Source organism: Protopterus annectens, chromosome 6.part0 (genome assembly GCF_019279795.1).
Source record: "Protopterus annectens isolate FY-2018-M chromosome 6.part0, PAN1.0, whole genome shotgun sequence".
NCBI lineage: Eukaryota > Metazoa > Chordata > Ceratodontiformes > Protopteridae > Protopterus > Protopterus annectens.
The window spans coordinates 1,471,216,339-1,471,241,013 of record NC_056737.1 but is presented as its reverse complement, the minus strand read 5'-3'; positions in this window follow the sequence as shown (position 1 = coordinate 1,471,241,013).

Below are 24,675 nucleotides of genomic sequence, written 5' to 3'. Positions count from 1 at the left end.
ATTCTCCATCCAATGGACAACATACCCGTGAACAAGGCTAGGAAGGATCTCTGTCTCACATGTACTGTGATGTAGATCCACAGCATTGTGAGTGTCTGGGTGATATATGTGTCACTCAAACATCCCATTAATGACCATGACAAGGTTCATGTCACCTGCCCTAGTGGTTCTGTGGGATGCAGATACAGTAGGTGAAGCATACACATGACATATGGGTTGACATGGCCTCGTATGTCAGGCACAGGTCAACACTAAACAGCAGGTATGTGACTTAATGGGGCAGGGGTCCTACAAGTGGGGCAGCATTACACAAAATGATGTCATCCTGCATCTGTACGACAATTAACCTATGAGGGCTTCCCAGTTGCTGTAGGTGTATGGTCAGATACAGTCTGAATGGGGCAATGTAATAAATCATAGGTGTAACACGTAATGGGTACAAGGAGACAATGACCTAGCCTGATGTAGATGTGAATCCCTGCACAAACAGGTGGGCAATGTAGAAGTCCCACAGAACCACGATAGCAACGTGTGTGTTGAATGAATGGTGACCGACAAACTCTGTCCCCTGATCCCTGGTAATCACCCCTGTGCTGAGTGGACAGCCACCTATATGCTGGACAGGGGTGACCTAGTACTTCTCGACAGGTATGATGTTGCATTACTTAGCATTTAGCTGTGGGACATGTCCCTGACAGCAGATATGCATATCTGGGAGGCCCCTTGAAGGATATCTGTGTCAGATGTCCGTCCCACTATGGCACCTGTTTTGCAGTCATCTACAAACAATGTTGCCCATAACACCCCTGTGTGTGCCTGTACCGTGGAAATGTAGATGTATGACAGGAGTGGACCCACGGAAGGGCCCCATGGGACACCACTTGCGACAGGCAGTAGGTCTGACATGCTGCCAGCAACTATGACCATGTGGGTTGTGTCACATAGACAGTTTACAACACATTCTGTGATGTACGTGTTCACATCCCAGCCAATGGGTTTATCAACGATACCTGAGGGGGGTAATGTGATGAAGGCCTTTGCCAGGTCGAGGTAGGCTGTATGGACTGCAACACCCCATCAATGGCCTCGGTGACTGTCCCGAAAATGTCAACCATGCTTTAAAGGCATGAACCAACCCTGAACAAGACAAACCGTGTTGGATGCAAAGTATGTATGTCCCCTATGCATTCATGTACGAGCCGCAGTATGATCCCTCCCCATGTCTTTGCAGATAGGTCTCCTCATGGTAATGGGACAGTAATAACCAGGCTCAGTGGAGGTATTGGCCCTGTGACGTGGGACTACAGTTGCCATGCGACACAACCTGGGTACCTTACCTGAGGTGAGGCTACAAAGAAATAGCTGTCCTAACTGTGGGTCTAATTCCTCAATGAGATAGTGGAGTACACAGTGGGGTCACCAGCTGGTCTCATGGATGCTATGTCCACTACCCTGGAGAGAGCATGTCCCACCTGTGTGTCACAGAACATTTGGTGACCACAAACCGCTGGTACAGACATCTCCTCATGTGTGGGGCAGGGTGTGGAGATGCCCTCACTGGACTTGTCAGCCTGTATGTTGGCAATGTGTGTATGTTGAGTAAACTCCACCTCTTTGTGAACCCAGTCAGAGCATATGTGGGAGTGACCTCACAGGTGTTGAGCATAGCAACTGAAGGTGGTATGATTGTCAGCCAGGTCCATGTAGGTATATCTGTGGAATGTGCCCTGGACCATGGCATGACAGTGTGTAACTCTACACATAAGATGACCAAGGGTGTCATACCTCACAAGGTGTCTGCTCCACCTTGTAGTAGCCACCTCCTCGTGTTGTACATCCTGTGTATGGCTGGGGTACACCACACTGGATGCTTGGCATTGGTACAATGAACCACAGTTGGGTAAGTGAATGCCTGGTTCATGCAGTCCTGTAGGTACTGGTAGATGGCAAATGTGATTGATGCAGTGGCTGCAGTACTGTCGACCACTGGCTCAGGGTCCTTAAAGGAGACCACAGTAGTGTGCAGAATTGTGTAGTCTGCCTCTGAGCAAGCAATGTGTATGGTAACTGGCAACACTCACAGCAACGGATGCCAATAGCAGAAGCCAATGTCCAAATAACATAGATTAACTTCTGCATGACAATATGTCTTATCATACATGTATTGACACGTGTCTGCTAATTACAATTGCAAATGGCCTGTGAGACTGGCCTAAAGTTCCCATGATTTACACAGTCTGGATGTGTTGTTCCGATAATAAAGTGGCAATACCTCCCAATCGTGACCTCTGGGTATTAAAGTGGTTGTTAACCTGCAACATTGGATGTACACCATTGGGTTCTGGTGTCGGAAAACATGGTTCCTATAGCACTACACAGTATGGGTAGTCAAGCAGACATCCGCGATTGTTGAACACACAGCATCAGTGAAACCCACTGCTCACAAGGACACAGTCTGACAAGCTCTACACTTTACATATGCACAGTGGTGTCCATTGTAGGACCCAAAAATTGTCTAAAGACAGGAATGATGCCTTATTTCATCACCTAAGTGAACTCATTGTCGTCACAGGTACACATATGCACTGCAAGCGTGTTTAATGTTGATGATAGCTGTCCATGAAATGCAGCACAGATGCACAGAAATACCCAGGGTACCAGGTCCATAGAACTGCATTCACATCACAGTCCCGCACACATGAAGGATGTGTAATGGGTACTGTCCATTGTTGCAGTCAAGGGATTCTGGGTATGTAGACCCTGGGCTCGGTGTTGTTTCGCAGGCAATCCTTTGTCCCGCCCTGTGGGAGGGATGTGTGCATAGCACCGGCCTTACTCTCCGCTAATAATGCAAACCATCCACCGGAGAATGCTAAATGCAGGTGTGAAATGTGTACAGCCCTATACTAGTGTCCAGTAGGCAATTGTCATGATGGACAACCGTATGGCCAAGATGGCACCCACAACTGCTAACCCGGGGAAATTACACAGCTGCGGTAAGGCATAACACAGGAAATACACATAGGGACTACAGTTGACATTCCACATACAAAGTCGGACCACCGTGCCAACACCGGCGTACACAGCACTCAATCTGCCAGCAACAGAATGAGGAGCACCGGCTACCATACAGCGGAACAGATGTGCGACCTGTGGAACACATACCAATGGCACACCCACAACGTCAGGTAGGATATGTAAACTATGGCATTCCCACCTATGAAGACAACATGGTTAAATGAATACATAGGTGATCAACATGTTCCGGTGGTGTTATATTGAAAATACAGTGACGGATATGTCCCATTGGGATGTCTGAGGTTTATATGAAGCAGTTGCTAACCAGCATGTTTGGATGTATGACATTTGTTCACAGTACTAAATCACCTGGTTATGTAGCACCATGTAGAATGGGTAGTCAAACAGACATCCGCGATTGGGGAACATACACCAGCAGTGAAAAGCACTGGCCAGGTGGACACAGTCCAGCAACATTTAACCTGACATATGCACATCGGTGTCCATTGTAGGACCCAAAAATTCCATTCATTGAATGCCTGCTAGCTTCCTGCATTACTCACGTGAACTCATTGTCGTCACCACGTCACAGGTACACATATGCACCGCAAGCGTGTTCAATGTTGATGATAGCTGTCCATGAAATGCAGCACACATGCACAGAAATACCCAGGGTACCGGGTCCATAGAACTGCGTCCACATCACAGTCCCGCACACATGAAGGATGTGTAATGGGTACTGTCGACTGTTGCAGTCAAGGGAGTCTGGGTATGTAGAATCTGGCCTCGGTGTTGTTTCGCAGGCAATCCTTGGATGTGTGCGTAGCACCTGCCTTACTCTCCGCTAATAATGCAAACCATCTACCGGAGAATGCTAAATGCAGGTGTGAAATGTGTACAGCCCTATACCAGTGTCCAGTAGGCAGTTCACATGGATGGACAAGCGTATGACCAAAACGGCACCCATAACTGCAAACCCGGTGGAATTACACTGCCGCAGTAAGGCATTACACAAGTAATACACATAGGGACTACACTTGACATTCCACATACAAAAGACACAGACAACCAGCTGAGGAAGTCCAAAGCAAAGACGAGGTACTGTAGACACCGTCGCGACCACTCAGAGCCCACCAGGAATTAAATGCAGTCACCATAGTTTATTGAAGCTCTTTTCGTCTGCTTCATAAGCAGACTTATTCAGAATACATACAATGCAGTCCAACCTACTACATTTAAAACCCGTAATTGGTCAGTAAATTAGATGTGCTAAGTATTAATTAAATGCCTTAAAGGCAAACAAGCAAACAAACTTTACTTGGGTTACAGATTCCACACAGTGAGTACATCAGACATTGCTTTGAAAGGTACATTCTTCATAGAAAAATAGAAATATATGTATATATATGAAAGAAGAACCAACATAATGTTTTCCAAATGTCTGACTGTTTAAGCTACATATATATGTTCTACGGATTGTGCCAATATATTAAAAGAACTACAGACACCTAGTAATATAAATGAACCATAATATATACAGATAAACCGTATGATTATGACTAATGTAAAATAGACCAACGAAATGTAAAGATTCACAATGTGGTAAAGTAAATATTCATTTAGAAGGTTAGTTAATTAAATCAATTCAGACATCCTTGTCAAAATACTAACACAAGGCCAGCGAGGTGCTTGGCCTCACATGTACTGGGATGTTGTTCCACAGCATAGTGAGTGTCTGGGTGATGAATCTGTCCCACCAGCACATTCTATTAATGACAGTGTCAAGGTGTATGTCACCTGCCCTTGTGGTTCTGAGGGATATAAATTCTTTAGGTGAAGCATAGTCATCAGATCTGGGTTCGACATGGCCTTGTATGCCAGGCACAGGTCACCTCTGGGCAAGTGGTATGCGACTGTATACAGCTGGAATTCTTTCAGTCGGTCAGCATAACACATATTCCTGAGACCCTGCATCTGTTTGTCGATGAACTGTTGGGGCCTTTCCAGCTGCTGCAGGTGTCGGGTCAGATACATTCTGAACGGGGCATTGTACCCAATCATAGGTCTAATGAGTGATGAGTACAAGGGGACAATGACCTCCCCTGATCTAGATGTGAATCCCTTCATGATGATGTGTGCAATGTTGAAGGTCTACCTAACTACGTTAGCAACGTGTGTGTCGAACAAATGGTTAACAACAACCCGGCTCCCCAGATCCCTGGTAACTCCCACTGTGCTCAGTGGATTGCCACCTATATGGGGTAACCTTCTTCTTACCGAAGGGTATGACTATGCATTTCCTGGCATTTAGCTGTAGGCCATGTCTCTGGCACCACTTATCCACATCTGTGAGGCCCTCCTGAAGGATATCTGTGTCAGATGTGTGTCCGACTATGGCACCCAGTTTGCAGTCATCTGCAAACATTGTCAGCCATAACCCCCCTGTGTATGCTTGTACTTTGGAAATGTAGATGCTGAAAAATAGTGGACCCAGGACTGAGCCCCATGGGACACCACCTGTGACTGGCTGTGAGTATGACATGGCGCCAGCAACTATGACTGTGTGGGTTCTGTGACTTAGCCAGTTTGCAACCCATATGGCGATGTATGGATTTACGTTCGAAATGACGGGTTTATCAATGATACCCGAGGGGGGTATTGTGTCGAAGGCCTTTGCCAGGTTGAGGTAGGCTGTATGGACTGCTTTACCCTCATCAATGGCCTTGGTGACTGATCCTACAAAGTCAAACACGTGTAAAAGGCATGATCTGACTTTGACCAAGCCAAACTGGGTTGGATCCAAAGTATGCAAATCCCCTATGTCTTTATCTATGAGTTCCATTATGATCCTTCTCCATGGCTTTGCAGATAAGGCTTGTCAAGCTAATGGGATGGTAATAACCAGGGTCAGTGGAGGCACCATCCTTGTGAAGTGTGACTACAGTCGCCTTGTGCTACTACTTGGGTACGTATCCTGAGGTGAGGCTTAGATTAAACAGCTGTCCTAAGTGTGGGTTTAATTCCCCATAGAGTTCATGGAGTACACAGCTGAGACACCATCAGGTCCCATGGATGCTGTGTTTACTGCCTTGGAGACAGCATTTCCCACCTGTGCGTTACAGATGTTCCAGGACCTACAATTCTCTGGTATTGATATCTCTCCATGTGGGGGGGGGGGAAATGTTAGCACTGAACCTGTCAGCCAGTATGTTGGCAATGTGTGTAGGTGCAGTCATCTTCACATCATTCTGAACCCAGTCTGAGCATATCTGGGAGTGTCCTCCCAGATGTCCAACATAGCTAAAGAAGGCCGTATGATTGTCTGCTGAGTCCTTGTTAATTTCTCTGTTGAATTTCCCCTGGATGATTTCATGACAGCTTGTAGTTCTTCACATATAATGAGCAAGGGTGTGTTACCTTACAAGTATTCCGCTTTAACTTGTAGTAGCTACCTCCTGTTGTTGTAGAGCTTGTTCATGGCTGGGGTCCACCAGACTGGATGCTTGTCTTTGGTACAAAGAGTCTCAGTTTTGTATGGGATTGCCTGATCCATGCAGTCCTGTAGGTGCTGGTGGAAGGCATATGTACGTGATTCAGCGGTTTGAGGAATGTTCACCACTGGCTCAGGGGCCTTAAAGGAGACCACAGTAGTGTTCAGAAGTGTGAAATCGGCTTTTGAGAAAGGCATATGTATGGTAACCGGCACCACTGTACACATGGAACATCATAGCAAGAAACCACGGCTGGATGTGGGTAATGCTGGACATACCCACGGCAGACGTGGCGCGTTCCCGAGTCCGATGCACGAGGGACCACACACATAGCCGGCCTTAGGCATAGGCCAAGTAGGCAGCCGTATAGGGCATTGCTCTACCGGGCACCTTTCCAGACTTTATTTGGTGTAGGTAGACCAGGAGGGGGTAGCAGGTGATGTGGCGGTGGCAACATGGAGTCCTTCTGCCTAGGGCACCACTTAACCACTCTTCCCGTGGGTAATACAGCAGTACCCACACCCAGGCTGGTCATTGCTAGTATGCCATATCATCTATGGCAAGAAACCATATATTCCCAGACATGATGGCACAGCATAATGCCTGTCCGCCGCCCAAACGCAGACATACGGCACCAGCGGTGCGGGCGTACTCGCGAGATGTCCGTTACCAATGTCGACACTGTCTCGCTTTGTGAAACAAACTCAACATAGCGATTCAATACTAAACAGCGACGGAGAGCCCCATGTCCCCGTGGCTGAGCTGTTCAACCTGTTCCGCCATGTTAAATGTGTGTAGCAGAGCAGAACCGGCCCAAACCAAGCAACGGACATGTCTGTGGCTCAGTGAAAGCCATCACGCAATGGTAAACCCATGTAATATTGCGACACAGGTCATACATACCGAGGGTTAGTAATGGAAATAGGTCCGTTCGACCAGACCGTGTGCAATTAGTATAACAAGATCTACAACGGGTACACCGCCAATCAGCGACGGTTATGAATAATTGGGGGGGTGACATGGTATCATAGACACGGACAAACCGTGCCCATGTGACTCATCTAACATTCGTACACGGTCAGGGCAGTTCCGTAGACTGGGCGGACAAGACCAAACCCAAAGCACCACAGGAACACCCTGACAATCGAACGCCTGTATGCGTAGGGGATATAAGCACCTGTGATCTGAACATCCCTGCGGTCACGACATATGCATCCTGGGCCATGAGCGAGAGGGAATAAGGAATGTTTAACATGCAGTACCGCACCTTTCCCAGCAGGAGAATGGATGCCTGTGACGTGCGTGAGTGCGGGGGGGGGTGGTGGGGGGATATGTAAATGTAGCTAAGTACCATGGGTATGCATATTAATGACACCGAACAGATAACGTGTAGTGGTCACAGTAACCGGCAAACGTGAATGCAGTCACGTTTGAATTACGACTATAGAACATATAGATGTGAACGTTAATGCGTGTGTCCATGCTGCAAAGACTGTTACATGTATAAAGTTGTAAGTGCGTTCTGCACACGTCCGTCAACCGGATCAGAGATATGTTACCGGAATAGTCACAACTAACACACACCACGTAACCACACGGACCCAGTAAACATATATAAACAGAATACGGATATGCATGTGCGCCTGCGCGTAACCCACAATTAGGAAATGCGACTGTGCGTGTGTGATCCACCCGAAGCAGGGAAGGTTAAGGATGTGTCCTCCACCCATTTACATTCATAATTGTAAAATATATGCTTAAATTGTACTTATTGATTCCATGCTTTGGAATCGTAATGCTACAATTATACACATTGATATAACATATCCTGATCAACACACTACATTCTAAGGTTTACTCACAACAATTATCAACTATGTTTCAATATACTGATTGTATTGACCAATATTGTATTTATATTAACACATTGTTGTCGTATTATTGTTTCCATTAACTAATGTATGCAACACTGATTTGTATATGTCACGTTATCATCAAGACTTGGAGCACTATCCACTTAACTATGAGCAGGTTCATTGATTAATTGACTTTAAACTGACTCTGAAGGAAGTGTATAAGGGACGGCTATGTAATGTATTTCGTACTCCGACGATGCCCCATGTTAGTAGGTGAAAGAGCTCAGTATCTTTTGACTGTGGAGTGTATCGTTTTTGTCATTGTCTGTTGTGGTCGATATATGTTCAATAATGTCATTTATGAAGATGGGCAGGACGCAAGGTTTGCTGTATTTCCGCTTACTGGCACGTGGATATAGATAGGCCAAGTAATACATAATATGGGTAGTCAAGCAGACATCCGCGATTGGGGAACATACAGCGGCAGTCAAAACCACTGGCCAGATGGTGACAGTCCAACACGTTCTACACTTTACATATGCACATCGGTGTCCATTGTAGGACTCCAAAAATTGATCCATTCGCAATATCAACCAGCTGCGATCAACCCAGACGAGGTGACAGCCATGACTACGGCACAGCTAGACATATGCACCACCAGCGTGTTTAAGGTTGATGATAACTGTCCATGAAATGCAGGACATATGAACAGAAATCCCCAGATTGTCGTGTCCATAGAAGTGCATCCACATCCCAGTCCCGCACACATGAAGGATGTGTAATGGGTACTGTGGGGGGTTGCAGCCATGGGATCCTGGGTATGCAAAAATGGGGCTCGGTGTTGTTTGGCAGATAATCCGTTGTCCCACCCCGTGGGAGGGCTGTGGGTATAGCACGTGCCTTAGTCCCCACTAAGGATGCAAAGCATCCACTGGGTAATGCTAAAAGCAGGTGTGAATTGTGTTCAGCCCTATATCAGTGTCCAGTAGGCAATTCCCATGGATGGACAAGTGTACGACCAAGATGGCACCTATAACTGGAAACCTGGTGGAATTACACAGCTGCGATAAGGCATAACACAGGAAATACAGATAGGGACTACAGTAGACACTCCCCATACAAAGTCAGACCGCCGTGCGAATACCGGCGTACAGCACTTCGATCTGCCAGCAACAACATGAGGATCACTCGCTTCCATACTGCGGAACAAATGGGCGACCTGTGGAACACATACTAATGGCACACTAACAACCTCAACTAGGAAGGTCAGACGATGTTTCAACACTAGCGTTCCCGCATATAACAAACATCCTTCAATGAATAAATAGGGTATGCATGTTCTGGCTGTTTTATATTGACAATACAGTGGCGTATATGTCCTACTGGGCCTTCTGAGGATTACTTAAAGCAGTTGCCAACCTGCAGCATTACATCAATACCATTTGGGTTAATCGTAGTAGAACATGGGTTTCGTAGCACAGCATAATATGTGTAGTCAAACACACATCCGCGATTGGGGAACATACAGCAGCGGTCACAACCACTGGCCAGATGGACACAGTCCAACATGTTCTACATTTTACATATGCACATTTGTGTCCATTGTAGGACCCAAAGATTTGTCCTATTGCAACGCCAACCGGGTGCGAGCGGAAGACCAAGATGAACTACAGCCGTGACTACGGCACAGCTACATATATGCACCGCCAGCGTGTTCAAGGTTGATGACAACTGTCCATGAAATGCGGGACATATGCACAGAAATCCACAGATTGTCGAGTCCACAGATGTACGTCCACATCCCATTCCAGCACACATGGAGGATTTGCTATGGGTACTGTCGAGGGTTGCAGCCATGGGATCGTGGGTATGCAGAAATGGGTGTTGGAGATGATTGGCAGATGATCCATTGTCCCGCCCCGTGGGAGGGATGTGGGTACAGAACATGCCTTACCACCCACCAATACTGACAATCATCCACCGGAGAATGCTATATGCAGCTGTGAAATGGGTACAGCCCTACACCAGTGTCCAGTAGGCATTTCCCAAGGATGGACAAACGTACGGACAAGATGGCACCCATAATAGCAAACCTGGTGGAATCACACAGCCGTAGTAAGGCATAACACAGGAAATACAGATGGAAGCAACAGTAGACACACCCCATAGACATCCATCCTGCCGTGCGAATCCCGGTGTACACAGCAGCCAAGGTGCTAGCAAGTATGTGGGGATCACCCGCTTCCACTCCGCGGAACATACGGGCGACCTGTGGAACACATATTAATGGCACACCTACAACCTCAACTAGGAAGGTCATACTATGGTTAAACTATGGCGTTCCCACACATAAATAACATCCTTTCATGAATAAATAGGTTCTACATGTACCGGCTGTGTTATAATGACAATACAGTGGTGGATAGATCACAATGGTACCTCTGAGGGTTACTTAAAGCACTTGCCAACCTGCAGTACTACAGTAACACCATATGGGTTAATTGTGGAAGGACACGTGTTCCGTAGCACTACATAATATGGGTAGGCAAACAGACATCCGGGACTGGGGAACATACGGCGGCAGTCAAACCCACTGGCCGAATGGACACAGTCCAACATGTTCTACACTTTACATATGCACATCGGTGTCCATTGCAGGACCCAAAAATTCCTCCTTAAGTGTTGGCAACAGGCTGCGATCGTGTGACCCAGAAGAGGTGACAGCCGTGACTATGGCACAGGTAGATATATGCACCACAAGCGTCTTCAAGGGTGATGACAACCGTCCATGAAATGCAGGACATATGAATAGGACTCCCCAGGTTGCTGCGTCCATACACGTGCGTTCACATCCCATTTCCGCACACATGACGGGTGTGCAATGGGTACTGTCGAGGGTTGCAGACATGGGATCGTGGGTATGCAAACATGGGTCTCGGTGTGGATTGGCAGATGATTCGTTGTCCCGCCCCGTGTGCGGCGGGGCCATGGCATATGCGTTACTCCGCACTAATAATGCCGATCATCCACCGGAAATGCAGAATGCAGCTGTGAAATGTGTACAGCCCTATACTAGTGTCCAGTAGGCAGTTCCCATGGATGGACAAATGTACGGCCAAGATGGCACCCATAGCTGCAAACTTGGGGGAATCCCACAGCTGTTGCAAGGCATAACCCAGGAAATACAGATATGGACTACAGTAGACACTCCCCATACAAAGCCAGACCGCTGGGCAGATACCGGCGTACACAGCACTCAATCTGCCAGCACATAAATGGGGATCACACGCTTCCATACAGTGGAACAGATGGGTGACCTGTGTAAACATACCAATGGCACAATATCAACGTCGGCTGGGAAAGACATACGATGGTCAAACTATGGTGTTCCCACCAATGAAAGACATCCTTCAGTGAATTAATAGGATTGATGTCAATTGACCATGGCAAACACCCAATGAACAGGAAAGACTTGCTGGCACCCTATGGCCACAAACCATGTCACACATAGGTAAATGGAACAGTCAACTTAAACATTTCGTCCACGACAGGTCACATATGGTATCCAAAGGTTCTTCATAGACATGTATGCGCTATCACTCGTAGGCCCCGTGAGACTTACACATAACATGGAAGCATCCAGGCTTTAAATATCCACCCTTACACTTCCATTTGTCACTTTCTATGCGAACAATGAACATGTAGCCACAGCATAGAAGGCACAGATGCACTGCTAACGAAACACACACATGTCAACATCTCAGAAAGCATCCTATGAACACACGTATTACATGATATTGTACTATGAAAAACAAACATACCAGCAACCTGCGGCAAGAATAGTCCCCGTAGTTCGACACAACACAAGTCTTCTTAACATTTAAACAGTTTATTAAAACATGCAACGTTTTCGTTGTTTCCACACCTTCTGCAGAAAAAAGCAAATTCTAAAAATGTTCACAATCAACAATGTGAGTCTTAACGAGTTCTTAAATCTCACATTGTTGATTGTGAACAGTTTAAGAATTTGCATTCTCCGAAGAAGTTGTGAAAGCAATGGAAACACACAGACACACGGAAGGGACGGGAGACGAACCTACGCCTATCTACATGGACTCACTACAGTATGAAGCATTTACAGAACGCGCTACCGAGTTTACTGAGCAGAGTGCTGTCAGAGGCATACTTGTAGGCTGGTGACATCACCCGCAAGACAATAGTTGGCAATAGCCAAGGTATGTGTTGCGAAGCGTCTAAAAGCATGTTCATTCGCAGAGGCAGCTAGAAACACACACACACACACACACACACACACACACACACACACACACGGAAGGGACGGGAGACGAACCTACGCCTATCTACATGAACTCACTACAGTATGAAGCATTTACAAAATGCGCTACCGAGTTTACTGAGCAGAGTGCTGTCAGAGGCATACTTGTAGGCTGGTGACATCACCCGCAAGACAATAGTTGGCAATAGCCAAGGTATGTGTTGCGAAGCGTCTAAAAGCATGTTCATTCACAGAGGCAGCTGGAAACACACACACACACACACACACGGAAGGGACGGGAGACAAATCTATGCCTATCTACATGAACTCACTACAGTATGAAGCATTTACAGAACGCGCTACCGAGTTTACTGAGCAGAGTGCTGTCAGAGGCATACTTGTAGGCTGGTGACGTCACCCGCAAGACAATAGTTGGCAATAGCCAAGGTATGTGTTGCGAAGCGTCTAAAAGCATGTTCATTCGCAGAGGCAGCTGGAAACACACACACACACACACGGAAGGGACAGGAGACGAACCTACGCCTATCTACATGAACTCACTACAGTATGAAGCATTTACAGAACGTGCTACCGAGTTTACTGAGCAGAATGCTGTCAGAGGCATACTTGTAGGCTGGTGACATCACCCGCAAGACAATAGTTGGCAATAGCCAAGGTATGTGTTGCGAAGCGTCTAAAAGCATGTTCATTCGCAGAGGCAGCTGGAAACACACACACACACACACACACACACACGGAAGGGACGGAGGCGAACCTCGCCTATCTACATGAACTCACTACAGTATGAAGCATTTACAGAACGCGCTACCGAGTTTACTGAGCAGAGTGCTGTCAGAGGCATACTTGTAGGCTGGTGACGTCACCCGCAAGACAATAGTTGGCAATAGCCAAGGTATGTGTTGCGAAGCGTCTAAAAGCATGTTCATTCGCAGAGGCAGCTGGAAACACACACACACACACACACGGAAGGGACGGGAGACGAACCTATGCCTATCTACATGAACTCACTACAGTATGAAGCATTTACAGAATGCGCTACCGAGTTTACTGAGCAGAGTGCTGTCAGAGGCGTACTTGTAGGCTGGTGACGTCACCCGCAAGACAATAGTTGGCAATAGCCAAGGTATGTGTTGCGAAGCATCTAAAAGCATGTTCATTCGCAGAGGCAGCTGGAAACACACACACACACACACACACACACACACACACACACACACACACACACACACACACGGAAGGGACAGGAGACAAACCTACGCCTATCTACATGAACACACTACAGTATGAAGCATTTACAAAACGCGCTACCGAGTTTACTGAGCAGAGTGCTGTCAGGAGGCATACCCCTACGTGGGTGGTACATTTGCAGAGGCAATGCGCCCGATCTGGAATTAGGTCAGAGTGAGCAGTCACGCAGCCTGTTACCATCCCAAGGTCGCCGTACAGTAACATGTTAGTGCTGCAGTCGGGAATACCAAGTAACTACTGATCAGTACATCACTGCCTACTGGGCATGCTTAGACACTTAGACTCGGCACAGAGCAGACATGCATACACATGGTGCGACGGCATGGGTGGCGGAATGTGGACCGTCGTGTGTGTCCAGCCACACAACAGCAACCTGGCCATGCCACAGACGTGGCCGTTGCGAAGGGGATACAGGCATGCACCCGGGGTATAACTGCAGTCGGGCGCGGTGTGCACTGTGCTGTGTGTCTATCTACACAGCTGCCTACTGGGCATCCTCAGACACTTAGACTCGGCACAGAGCAGACATGCATACACATGGTGCGACGGCATGGGTGGCGGAATGTGGACCGTCGTGTGTGTCCAGCCACACAACAGCAACCCGGCCATGCCACAGACATGGCCGTTGCAGCGGGGAATATCTAGGTGCAATTAACCATGTGTAGGACTGGCCTACAGTTTGTTGCATGCTACAGACAACCCTCCCAAACACAGGATACCTGCACAGACATCCTGAGGACACTGGTGAGTGTGCATGCTCTCACAACAGCACCGTATTGGGTGACATGAACCACCCATACATAGACTGGGAACATTACCCATGGCACAACACACTCGCCACTGGTCCCAGGTGTTCTCACACCTGGCCACTGTTAAACAGCCATGCACCATACACACTAGGGGGGGATGTCTGACAGTTCTGCCCATCACACATGGTGAGGATATGCCCCACACAGGATGTACAGCCCTCAATGGTGATGCCAGACCATATAGTGGATCCACTGGTCATCCACATCCTGCACCCAACACCGGCATGGGGACCTAAGTGATGACCTCTCCACAACAAACCACACACATCATACGACCGGTGTGGTATCCTACAAGTCCTCCATGCCAGTGTTGAACACAGGCCAGACTGCCAACCGCCTAACGAATGCCTTCTCTGAGCACCCACATGCATGTCTGCAACAGGCAAACATGATAACATCAGGACCTTGTCCACCACAGGTAGGCACATGGTGTGGTGGACCCCAGCCACTGACAAGCTGTACATCAACAGTTGGAGCTAATACATGACAGAGCAATGTCAGTACCAAGGAAACCATCTCCCATTCATACCGGCGTCACCATACGGCCACACATACAATCATCCACGGCCGCTTGTGGGAGTGGTACTGCAGAGGGCACATGAGACAACCATAGGGCCTTCCCTAATTGTGGTAAGGACATGGTTGGGGGCACACAGACTTGGCTGGAAATGGTCCAGAATGGTACAACGGTCACTGCACCCACAGACATTGTCTGCAAACCAGCGGACATGTTCCATGCATACATCCACCCCCCCCCAAGAGGGGACATATCCATCCCACCAGAGTGTAGCCTCCGAAACATCTCATATGGCCTGGAGTGATCCCATATCTCTATGGCGGTTGACACAGCACCAATGGCCACCGATGGTGTCCCTGGCTGTGTGCTACCCATCCTCATTGAGGCCCTCGGCCCACACATGCGGCCACTGTGTCATGTTAGCCTTACTATGGGCTATGTCCCCAATGGATGGCATATGGCATCTGTGGTCCCACTATGCCAGGGTAGTGCTCTTATGGACTGTAGACAGCCACACCCTATCAGCTTGACAAGCCTTGTCTGCAAAGCTGTGGGGTGGTCCATACAGGTGCCCATGGATACAGACAGCGGTGTACAGCCAATACTGGAACATACCCACAACAACATAGTCAAGGGCGGATCCTGCCTCCCGAACCTGCTCGTCCTGTCTGGAGTGGTCAACAAGGCCATTGATGGGGATACGTGGGTTTGCACACAGTACCATGACCTGGTGGGAGCGTTCAGAACACACTCCACATGGGACTCATGGAAAGGCTCGCCAGCATACATGTGGGGACATATGTCACCCGATGCTTCTCAGAAAGGTTGGAGGTCACACCACACAGGGTTGGTGTTCCTGGTGCCTTGTCACACTCATATCTGGTCTCCAGTGGAGGCCCACAGGGCTCAGTCCTGGGCCCCCTGCCATACGGCATTCGACCTTCCAATGTGCATGCAATCATAGGGGGATTGTGGCAGACAAGGTATGCAGATGACTACACACCGGCCACCATACACAACACCCCATGTGACACGGACATCCACCTAGGGCGTCATAGACATGGATAACTGGTGCCAGAGCCATGGCCTGCTACTACATGCCAGAGAAGGTGCAGACCTACCCAGTGTGAAGGACATGTTCGGCCCAATGTCACATGTAGATGGTAAGCCATTCAAGATGGTGGACATGTTCATGGAAATGGCTACCACACCTGTCGGTAACCTCTGTCAACACACACATTGGCAATGTGGGTGTGAAGACATTCCACTGTGGCCTCCTGGTCTGGAAGGAATCGCATCCACATCAGGGGTGTTCATTGTACCCCTGTACACATCACACACCAGAGCAATGACTGCGTACAATGGCACATCTGGCCTGTAGCTAACCTGACGCCTGCAGCACTCGGAAGGACCGCAAACGTTACACAAGGCGGGGATGACGGTGCTAGGACATGTGTCACAAGCTGCATGACCAAGGGGACTCCGGCTGTAAGCCTTCACAGCACATCTGCTCTGTGGTGATCTGTGCCTGGCATACACAGCCATGTCTGACCTGGGTGACATGGGCATATTCCACTTCCTAGGCTCCAGGCAAACATGGGCACAGAAGCGACTGTCAGACACATCACCACAAAGATGAGTGGGACGTGCTGGGGGAACAGGGTCAACGGCCGGAGACCCCCTACAACACGTAGAGGAGTGCCAGCCCATGTGAAGGAAAGGCCCTGACTGCCTTCGTCCAGGAGTAATAATGACGTGTGGATGTGTGAATATAGTTATGCGCCAGGCATCATCTGTGTGTCAGTGCTGTACGAGGGACTGGGGACTGATGGATGTGCCATTTTCATCCTGAGGGGTGTTAGCAGCCACACACAGTCATGCTAGGTCCACACATGTCGTAGGGCACATACCCTGTTATGTACATGTGCGCCTATGTTCCTATGTAGGGGTCCATGCCGGTTGCGGGTACCTGTGCTATGCTGATGTTGCCAGACATGCCTGTGGGTACCCCACGACTACACATGGGAAACTAATTACAGTGCTCCCAGTAGGCACATGCAAGTACACCATCATTGTCATACGGGTTAACTGAACCAACATGGTGCTACACATGTAACCACCACGCATACTGTGTACACAGATCAATGAATGCTGCACCTGTCCTGCATGGTATGTCTGCTGCATGATGTCAGTGCACAACCCACATCACATACACATCTGTCACCAGCCATACACACACACCACAACATACACATCACGTACTATGCGGACACAGGTATCACATACACCTCTCACTATCTTGTCCACCCTGTGCATCAGAATATGTTTGCATAACCGTGCACTGATGGTGTAGCTCACAGTTATGCGGCAGAGACTTCATCATATGCACAGGGTGATATGTGTGCCACAGGCATGGGCTGTACCAATGGATGACATCATGTGTGTGTGTAAGGGCCTGTGCATTGACTGGGCATGACTGTGTAGATTGCATGTGGGTGTGGTGGAGCCCTACAGTCGTGTTTGCTGTGTGTGGGTTTGTGTGTACACAGTTCAGTCATCTGTGATGCCTACACGGGGTATGCTTGGCAGCCCCAGACTGTACAGTGCAGGTGTTACGGCTCACTGTGTCCGCCTGCGGCGACATGACCCGTGCCTGCCTGGGGTCGCACGGGCACGACCGGGTGGAGGTACGGACTGTCCACTGTCCGATGTCACATGTCCGCTGGAAACGTGCCCACGCCGGGGCCGTCCAGGGCCACGTCCACGTGGCCTGCTCTGTCCTGGCGTGGTTGGTGTAGTAGCAGCTGCACTGCTGCTGCTACCAGCACTGTGTGGGTGGGCATGGGAGGTGGCATGCACGCTGACCTGCACCAGGTGGTGTTGCTGGCCCACGCCCACGTGCCCTATGCCTCACCCCTACCTGGTGTTCCTGCACAGACAGCCCACGCTCAAGGATGGCCATGCCTCGGTCGAGGATACCAGCCATCTCACCCAATCTCCTATCCAGAACATCGGCAAGATGCTGTTGGGCATTCGCCAATGCCTGGATGTTGTCATTCAAGGAACGGATTGCAGACCTCTGCAGCCTCTGCGCTTCCTGGTTCTGCCGTTCGGCACGTGCCTGTGCCACCATTACAGTCTGGAACATGCGTCTGGTTATACCAGCTGCTGCACCCTGTACGGCAGGTGTATGTCTAGCGGTGCTCCCCCTACGAGCAGCACCTGCCACATGCCTGCGTGGCACTGCACCAGTCATTACACTGGCAACATCGTGTGTACCCACACCTTCTGCAGCCACCACACATTCCTGCTCGGTGCCAACAGACGCTGATTGACCGTCATCTATGGGCAACGGTGTTGGGGTATGTGTCGGCATCCGAACCGTGTGCAGGGATGAAGGGGACGTAAGTGTGATGTTCTCCAATGGCACAGTGTCTGCCTGTGATGACCCTGCCTGTGCCTCATGCACATGGTCATCACCACTAGTATCTGTGGGGACACTAGCATCAGATGGACCGCATGAGGGGAACTCACCTACAGCACCTGTCAATACAAAGACATACCATCGGTTACAATACAGACACACACACACACACACACACACACACACACACACACACACACACACACACACACATCATGCATGTGATAATGCAGGTGGCATGCAGCATTCACACACCACAGATCAGTGAATGTAGACCAGACATTCATAGTGGCAGTATGCACACTGCCCTGGTGGGAACAGTACAACAGGCCGGTGTCTTTTAGTAGGCATGCAGTACACACATTCATGGTAGTTTGCATGCATCACCGTGATACACCGTGTGGCCACGGGCGAGTTGACAGTACACATGGCTACCGACACTATGTCATGTACACCGCAAACATGTGTGGTATCATGTGGACATGTGACGATGGTGTCCCACCGCATGCACCACATCACAACGGCTGTCACGGTGCAGTGTTATGTGCACAGTCTACAGACACAATGTATGGGTAACAGGGATATCTGTGTAGGTGTGGTTGGTGTGAGCTGTGTACATAGCTGTACAGTGTGGAGTGCGGGCACTGTGCCACTGCACAGTAGCAGGACACAGTTATGTTTCTGTGCGATGCGTGACCTGGACGCATTACATTGCCATGTCTGTGAGTCAGTTCAGCTGCTCAGCAGCACGTATATGGTGGACATTGGAGGCACCTGTAGTAGCTGTGGAGAGGCATTCCATGTCACTGGTGTACTACATTGGATGTCCAGGGGGTCCACTACAGTGATGAGCCCACTATGTGTGTACAGGGTGCAATGGTGACTACCCACTGTGGATGTACTGTGTGGCAACATGCCTGCAGGTTTCGACCATGGCCTTGTCTGTCTGGGTCATTGACAATTGTGTGTGGTGGACATCGTGCACACGGCCCTGTGGTGGCCCATGTGACATACAACCATACTAGTGTAAGGTGTCACATTCCCTACAGATATGCAGACAGTGTGGATGTCTGCTATGTCTTGCATAGGTCATGTCATGGTGTGAAAATGTTGCAGCCAGACATCCACGTGCATGGGACATGGCATGTGCCATGTCACAACGTGTGCACCCGATGCAGGGGCATAGGTCACATTGGTAACACCTGTGCTCTGGCAAGATCACAGCTCACTATGTGGTACTGTGTGCATACTGCAGAGGCATACCGATGCATACTACACATGCAGCCATTGTGGAACACCTACACCATTGTATGCATAGCTGAATGCACGTAACACACCAATAGGTTGTGTGGTGTCATGCCACTCTACGCTAACGGTTGTAGCTACTGTACTTGGGTGGTGTGTGTGTCGGGTGGTGCAACCTGTATACCGTGACTGGGGCACACACAGGTGTGCATGTCATGCCTGGACACATGGGGAATATCAATACACCATATCATGCCTTTGACTAGCAACAGACTTACCTGCAACAGACCCTTGTGTTTGCAACACGCCAGACGTACCTGTAAAGGGATGACACAAAGGTATACACATTATCCATTACTATCGCCACGGTTAGCACTGTGCATGTCACATCATGCATCTGTGAGTTAGCATGTGCTATGCACATGTCTGCTAACACAACATAGCATACTGTAGTATGCATCTTGTGTGGCCATATACCTGGCATGTATTGCTATATTATGTGTTGTACTATGACACCCACCCCCACGTCGCTTATCATACAAACATGCAACACTGACTTACCAGTCAGCTCCAAGCTCATAGTTCGGGAGACACCCACCTCCACAATGGACGCATGGGTTTCTGCGTGTTGTTCCGTGGGTGTCCCCAGACTGGCCAGAAGCTCCTCCGTGGCTGTGAGTGGGGGCTGGGTTGGTGGCCCACCACCTGTCCCACTTTGTTGTCTGGCGATTGCAGTGGCACGCTGTCTTGCATGCCGGATCAGGTCTGTGCAGTGCCTGCGGATCTGCTGATAAGTGCGGTTGTATCCGCCCAGGCTGTTCACCCTCCTGCACATCTCCTCCCACATCTCCTGTCGTTCCTGTGCCTGCTGTGGCACATGACTGAATAAGACGTCATGATTAGTATGGAGGTATGGGATGATCACCTCCTCCTCCTGTCGACTGAAAGCAGGAAGCCGGGAATGTGGCATTATCTGTAAGACATAATGATGGTGGCAGGTCACATTTACACTGCTGTGCTGGCATACTGTTGGAAATACATTGCTATGACAAGTACGACATCTGCACAGTAATCTGTGACAGGCATCGTGGCAGTGACACAGCTGATGTGTTGGCTTCACACCATTGAGCAGTGGGTGTCACATCATATCTGTGTGCCACCCCATCACACTGTACACGCACCATGTAGATGTTAGCCTGCTGTGGACATGTGTACCTGGCTGCACCTGTGTCCATATCACTTGGCATAGGTCCCCATGTGACGTCGGTGCTACTGTTCACCTGGACGCTGTGTATATGTCAGTACACATCACGTCTGTAGCCATTCTGAACGCCAGCAGTGGCACTGTACACATACACATGGACACCTGCACATGCATGTGTTGTGCCATGTACATCCACACAGCACTGTGCGGGTGTTGGACAACTTGCCACAGCTCACCTGTGTTGCACATGTGATAGACATAGGGCAATGTGTAACCATGACACATTAGCAGGAAAGGCCATGCATAGCATGTACACACACACATTGTCCAGAGCATCACACAGCACCTGTAACACCACAGGGTGCATCACCGCCACATTACTGCTGTGCATGGTTGATAGGAGAGTGCCTTTTGTCCATTGCACCATGTAGGACTGTGATAGCTCATGCAGCCTTGCTGGGCAGGTCTGCATGGTATGGCAGGGTATGCCACATACATGGCACTGGGTTGTGATCCACCTGGGGGTTGATGATATTGGCAGGGTGGCTGTCCATTCCATATGTCATTGCTATGTGTATATGGACATTCAACATGTCTATCGCCATGGTGTGGACACTGGCCTCAAGCGAGGTATGCTGCACGCTGCTTGCTGAGGGTGTGTCTGGTGCATGCAGGTATCACACATCCATGCATACACTGTAACCCTGGCAGGTGCTATGTGCTGGGATATTGATCAACACAGTGCTGTATGTGGACACACACCGCTATCCTGTGCACATGGATGGTTGCCTGCACTGATGTGGGTACCACATATGTGTACATCCGGTGCCTGCTGCCACCCCCATGTCTGCTGCTGCACTACACACCACCATCCCTCCCTCTGTGAATGTGGTTTTGGGCACAGCATAGGTATCCATGTATGGGGACAGGGATGTTCACATAGCAGGGTCACTGATGGTATCGTGGATCTGACCATACACGTATGACGCACCCCTCACACATACAACCCATTCATATTGTTGTTCACAACGGGGACACAGCTATATTGCTATGCCGGAGACATTCACAGCCATACATCCACAAATGCATGCACGTCCATCTGAGGCATGGCCTGGACTATTGCTGTGGTTCAGCACATAACATGTTTGACTGCAGCTGGCGCAGACCTACTGTGCACATGTCACATGGTAAGCCTGTTCTACAGTAGGCATCTGTGATGTGCTGTGCACATCTCATATCTGCACATTTGGTTGGTGTCCATCGGTCCACGGGCCAGTGGGGGTACACACAGGGATGTTGCTGAACATATATGCATGCAACCTTGTACAGCAGTAACACTAGCCTCTCAGATGCTCATGTGTCATGGACGTGAACACCATACACACACATGTGGTTGTGGGCTGCCATCCATACCCATCTCCTCCTGTGGGTTGCTATCATCCCACACACTCCTTGTATTGTATGTTCAGGCTATGCACCTATGTGGGGCTTGTGGGCATGCAATACGATGCTATATGCCTTTGCACCCATCACAGACAATGTCACACAGGTACACCGGCAGCCGTACACGTCACAGCTTGTTGTCAGCACATCACATGTGGTACACACATAACACATCTCCTGTGGGACTTGGTCAATTGTACGGGCATGTCCAGCGGTCACATGCCACAGCTACCCCTACATGACGGCTATGCAGGACATGTGTCTGTACAGCTACTGTCACATGTACACGAGCAATGCCCCCCTACCTACATCACATGGTACTACCTGTGGGGTATGTGCGTCTGCATCCATGCTATGGCCATAGATGACAATTGTACATCAATATGTGCAACATACCTCATTGGGGGTTGTCATGTGCACATGTTCCATGTGTCAATGCATTGTTTGTGTCTGTTGGGCGGTCATTGTTGTGCATGGTTTACATGGCTGCTATAGCGTACTGTGTGTGATTCCAGGTACTTCATTGGGCTACCAGCATTGTACATTTCCACAGCACATTCCGGCCATCATGTAGCCATCTTAGATGACAGTGGGAGGTGTTCTGCCATGTGCACATATGTCACACAGTACGAGGGTGACTGACACACATTGTCAGGACTGGGTTCTGACTGCTGTGGATGTGTGTACTGGTGCTGACAACCATGACTGCGCCAGATGGTGTCATCTGGATGTGTAACATTCACAACACACACCTACATTCACATAGCAGCACATCGTCCACGACAATGGACATTCCTGCATGAACACTGTGTACGGTATGTCTGTATGACCACTGCATATATCACTGGTAGCCACCAGCATGGCTGGCTACAACAGCGGTGTGTATCCTGTGCAAACATGGGTTACACCTGTCACAACACACCTGTGTCAGATGGCCCTGTAGTGGGTGACAGTGCAGTTACATACATCATGTAACAGTATACATTGTGCACCAGTATGTTGCAGACATGTGAAGGGCTGTGCTACTCGACATATGCACACATGACACATCACCTGGTACACCATGTCTGCCTTGCCACCTGCTATTGTGACCACCCTGTGATGACATTGTACGGCCCACATGGACTGGGACATGTGATGGCTCAATGGTGAATTAACCCTCCGGGTGTGTGTCTAGCCAGGTGTCCAGTAGCCATCCGGGTGTGTGTCTAGCCAGGTGTCCAGTAGCCAGTGGTCTGCATGCAGGGATACTGTACATTGGCCTACTCTGTCACTGGGACTGTTGACTATGGTCATACTGTACTTATGCAGGCATGTGGTGTTTGTCCAGTCTGATAGTCGTGTTCAACCACACTACCGTGGCACACATGACCTGTGGACATCTGCCTAAGGTGTGCAGCCCACATGTACATCTTCACATGCTATGCTGCCTGTGCAGCTGTGTCACATGTCTGTCTCCGGCAGGGCTGTCACAGGTAGGCACAGCATGCAGTGATGTGTGACAATGCTTACACCCTCCACTGTGCTGTACACAAGCACTGCACACACAGTACGGCACGCATGTCATTTATCTGCAGTGCCTGGGACCTGCCTCCATGCCCTACACGGCACACCTGCCAGTCCAGATTGTACACAGATCATACCTCCCAGGCACATACCTGGACTGCAACACACACGGGTGGGTGGTTCCCACACCACACAGTGATTTACACACATACTGTATATTCCCAAGACACATTGCATCATAGGTAATCCATGTTCAGATACCCATGTTCGTGACTGCTACGCACATTGTGACATGCAACGGTGAATACACTGTACACCACAGGTTACATGCTGGCCGTGTTGGCATACTGTACATTGCACCTAGGACAGTTGCTACTGCTATGTATTGACAGCAACACGCACTTCCCTAGTATGGACTCCCATGTACCCACACATGCCTGGCCATGCAGTACACATAGCTGGGTGACACATTACACGACACATACCATACCTACACTACCCTCGGCATGCACCAAACCTCCATGTGTCTGTGTGCTATGCCTACACACATCCCCCCTCTGTTTGCTGAACATCCATGCTTCTCAGCCCTGCTAGCCACACCCTAGACACACGACCAT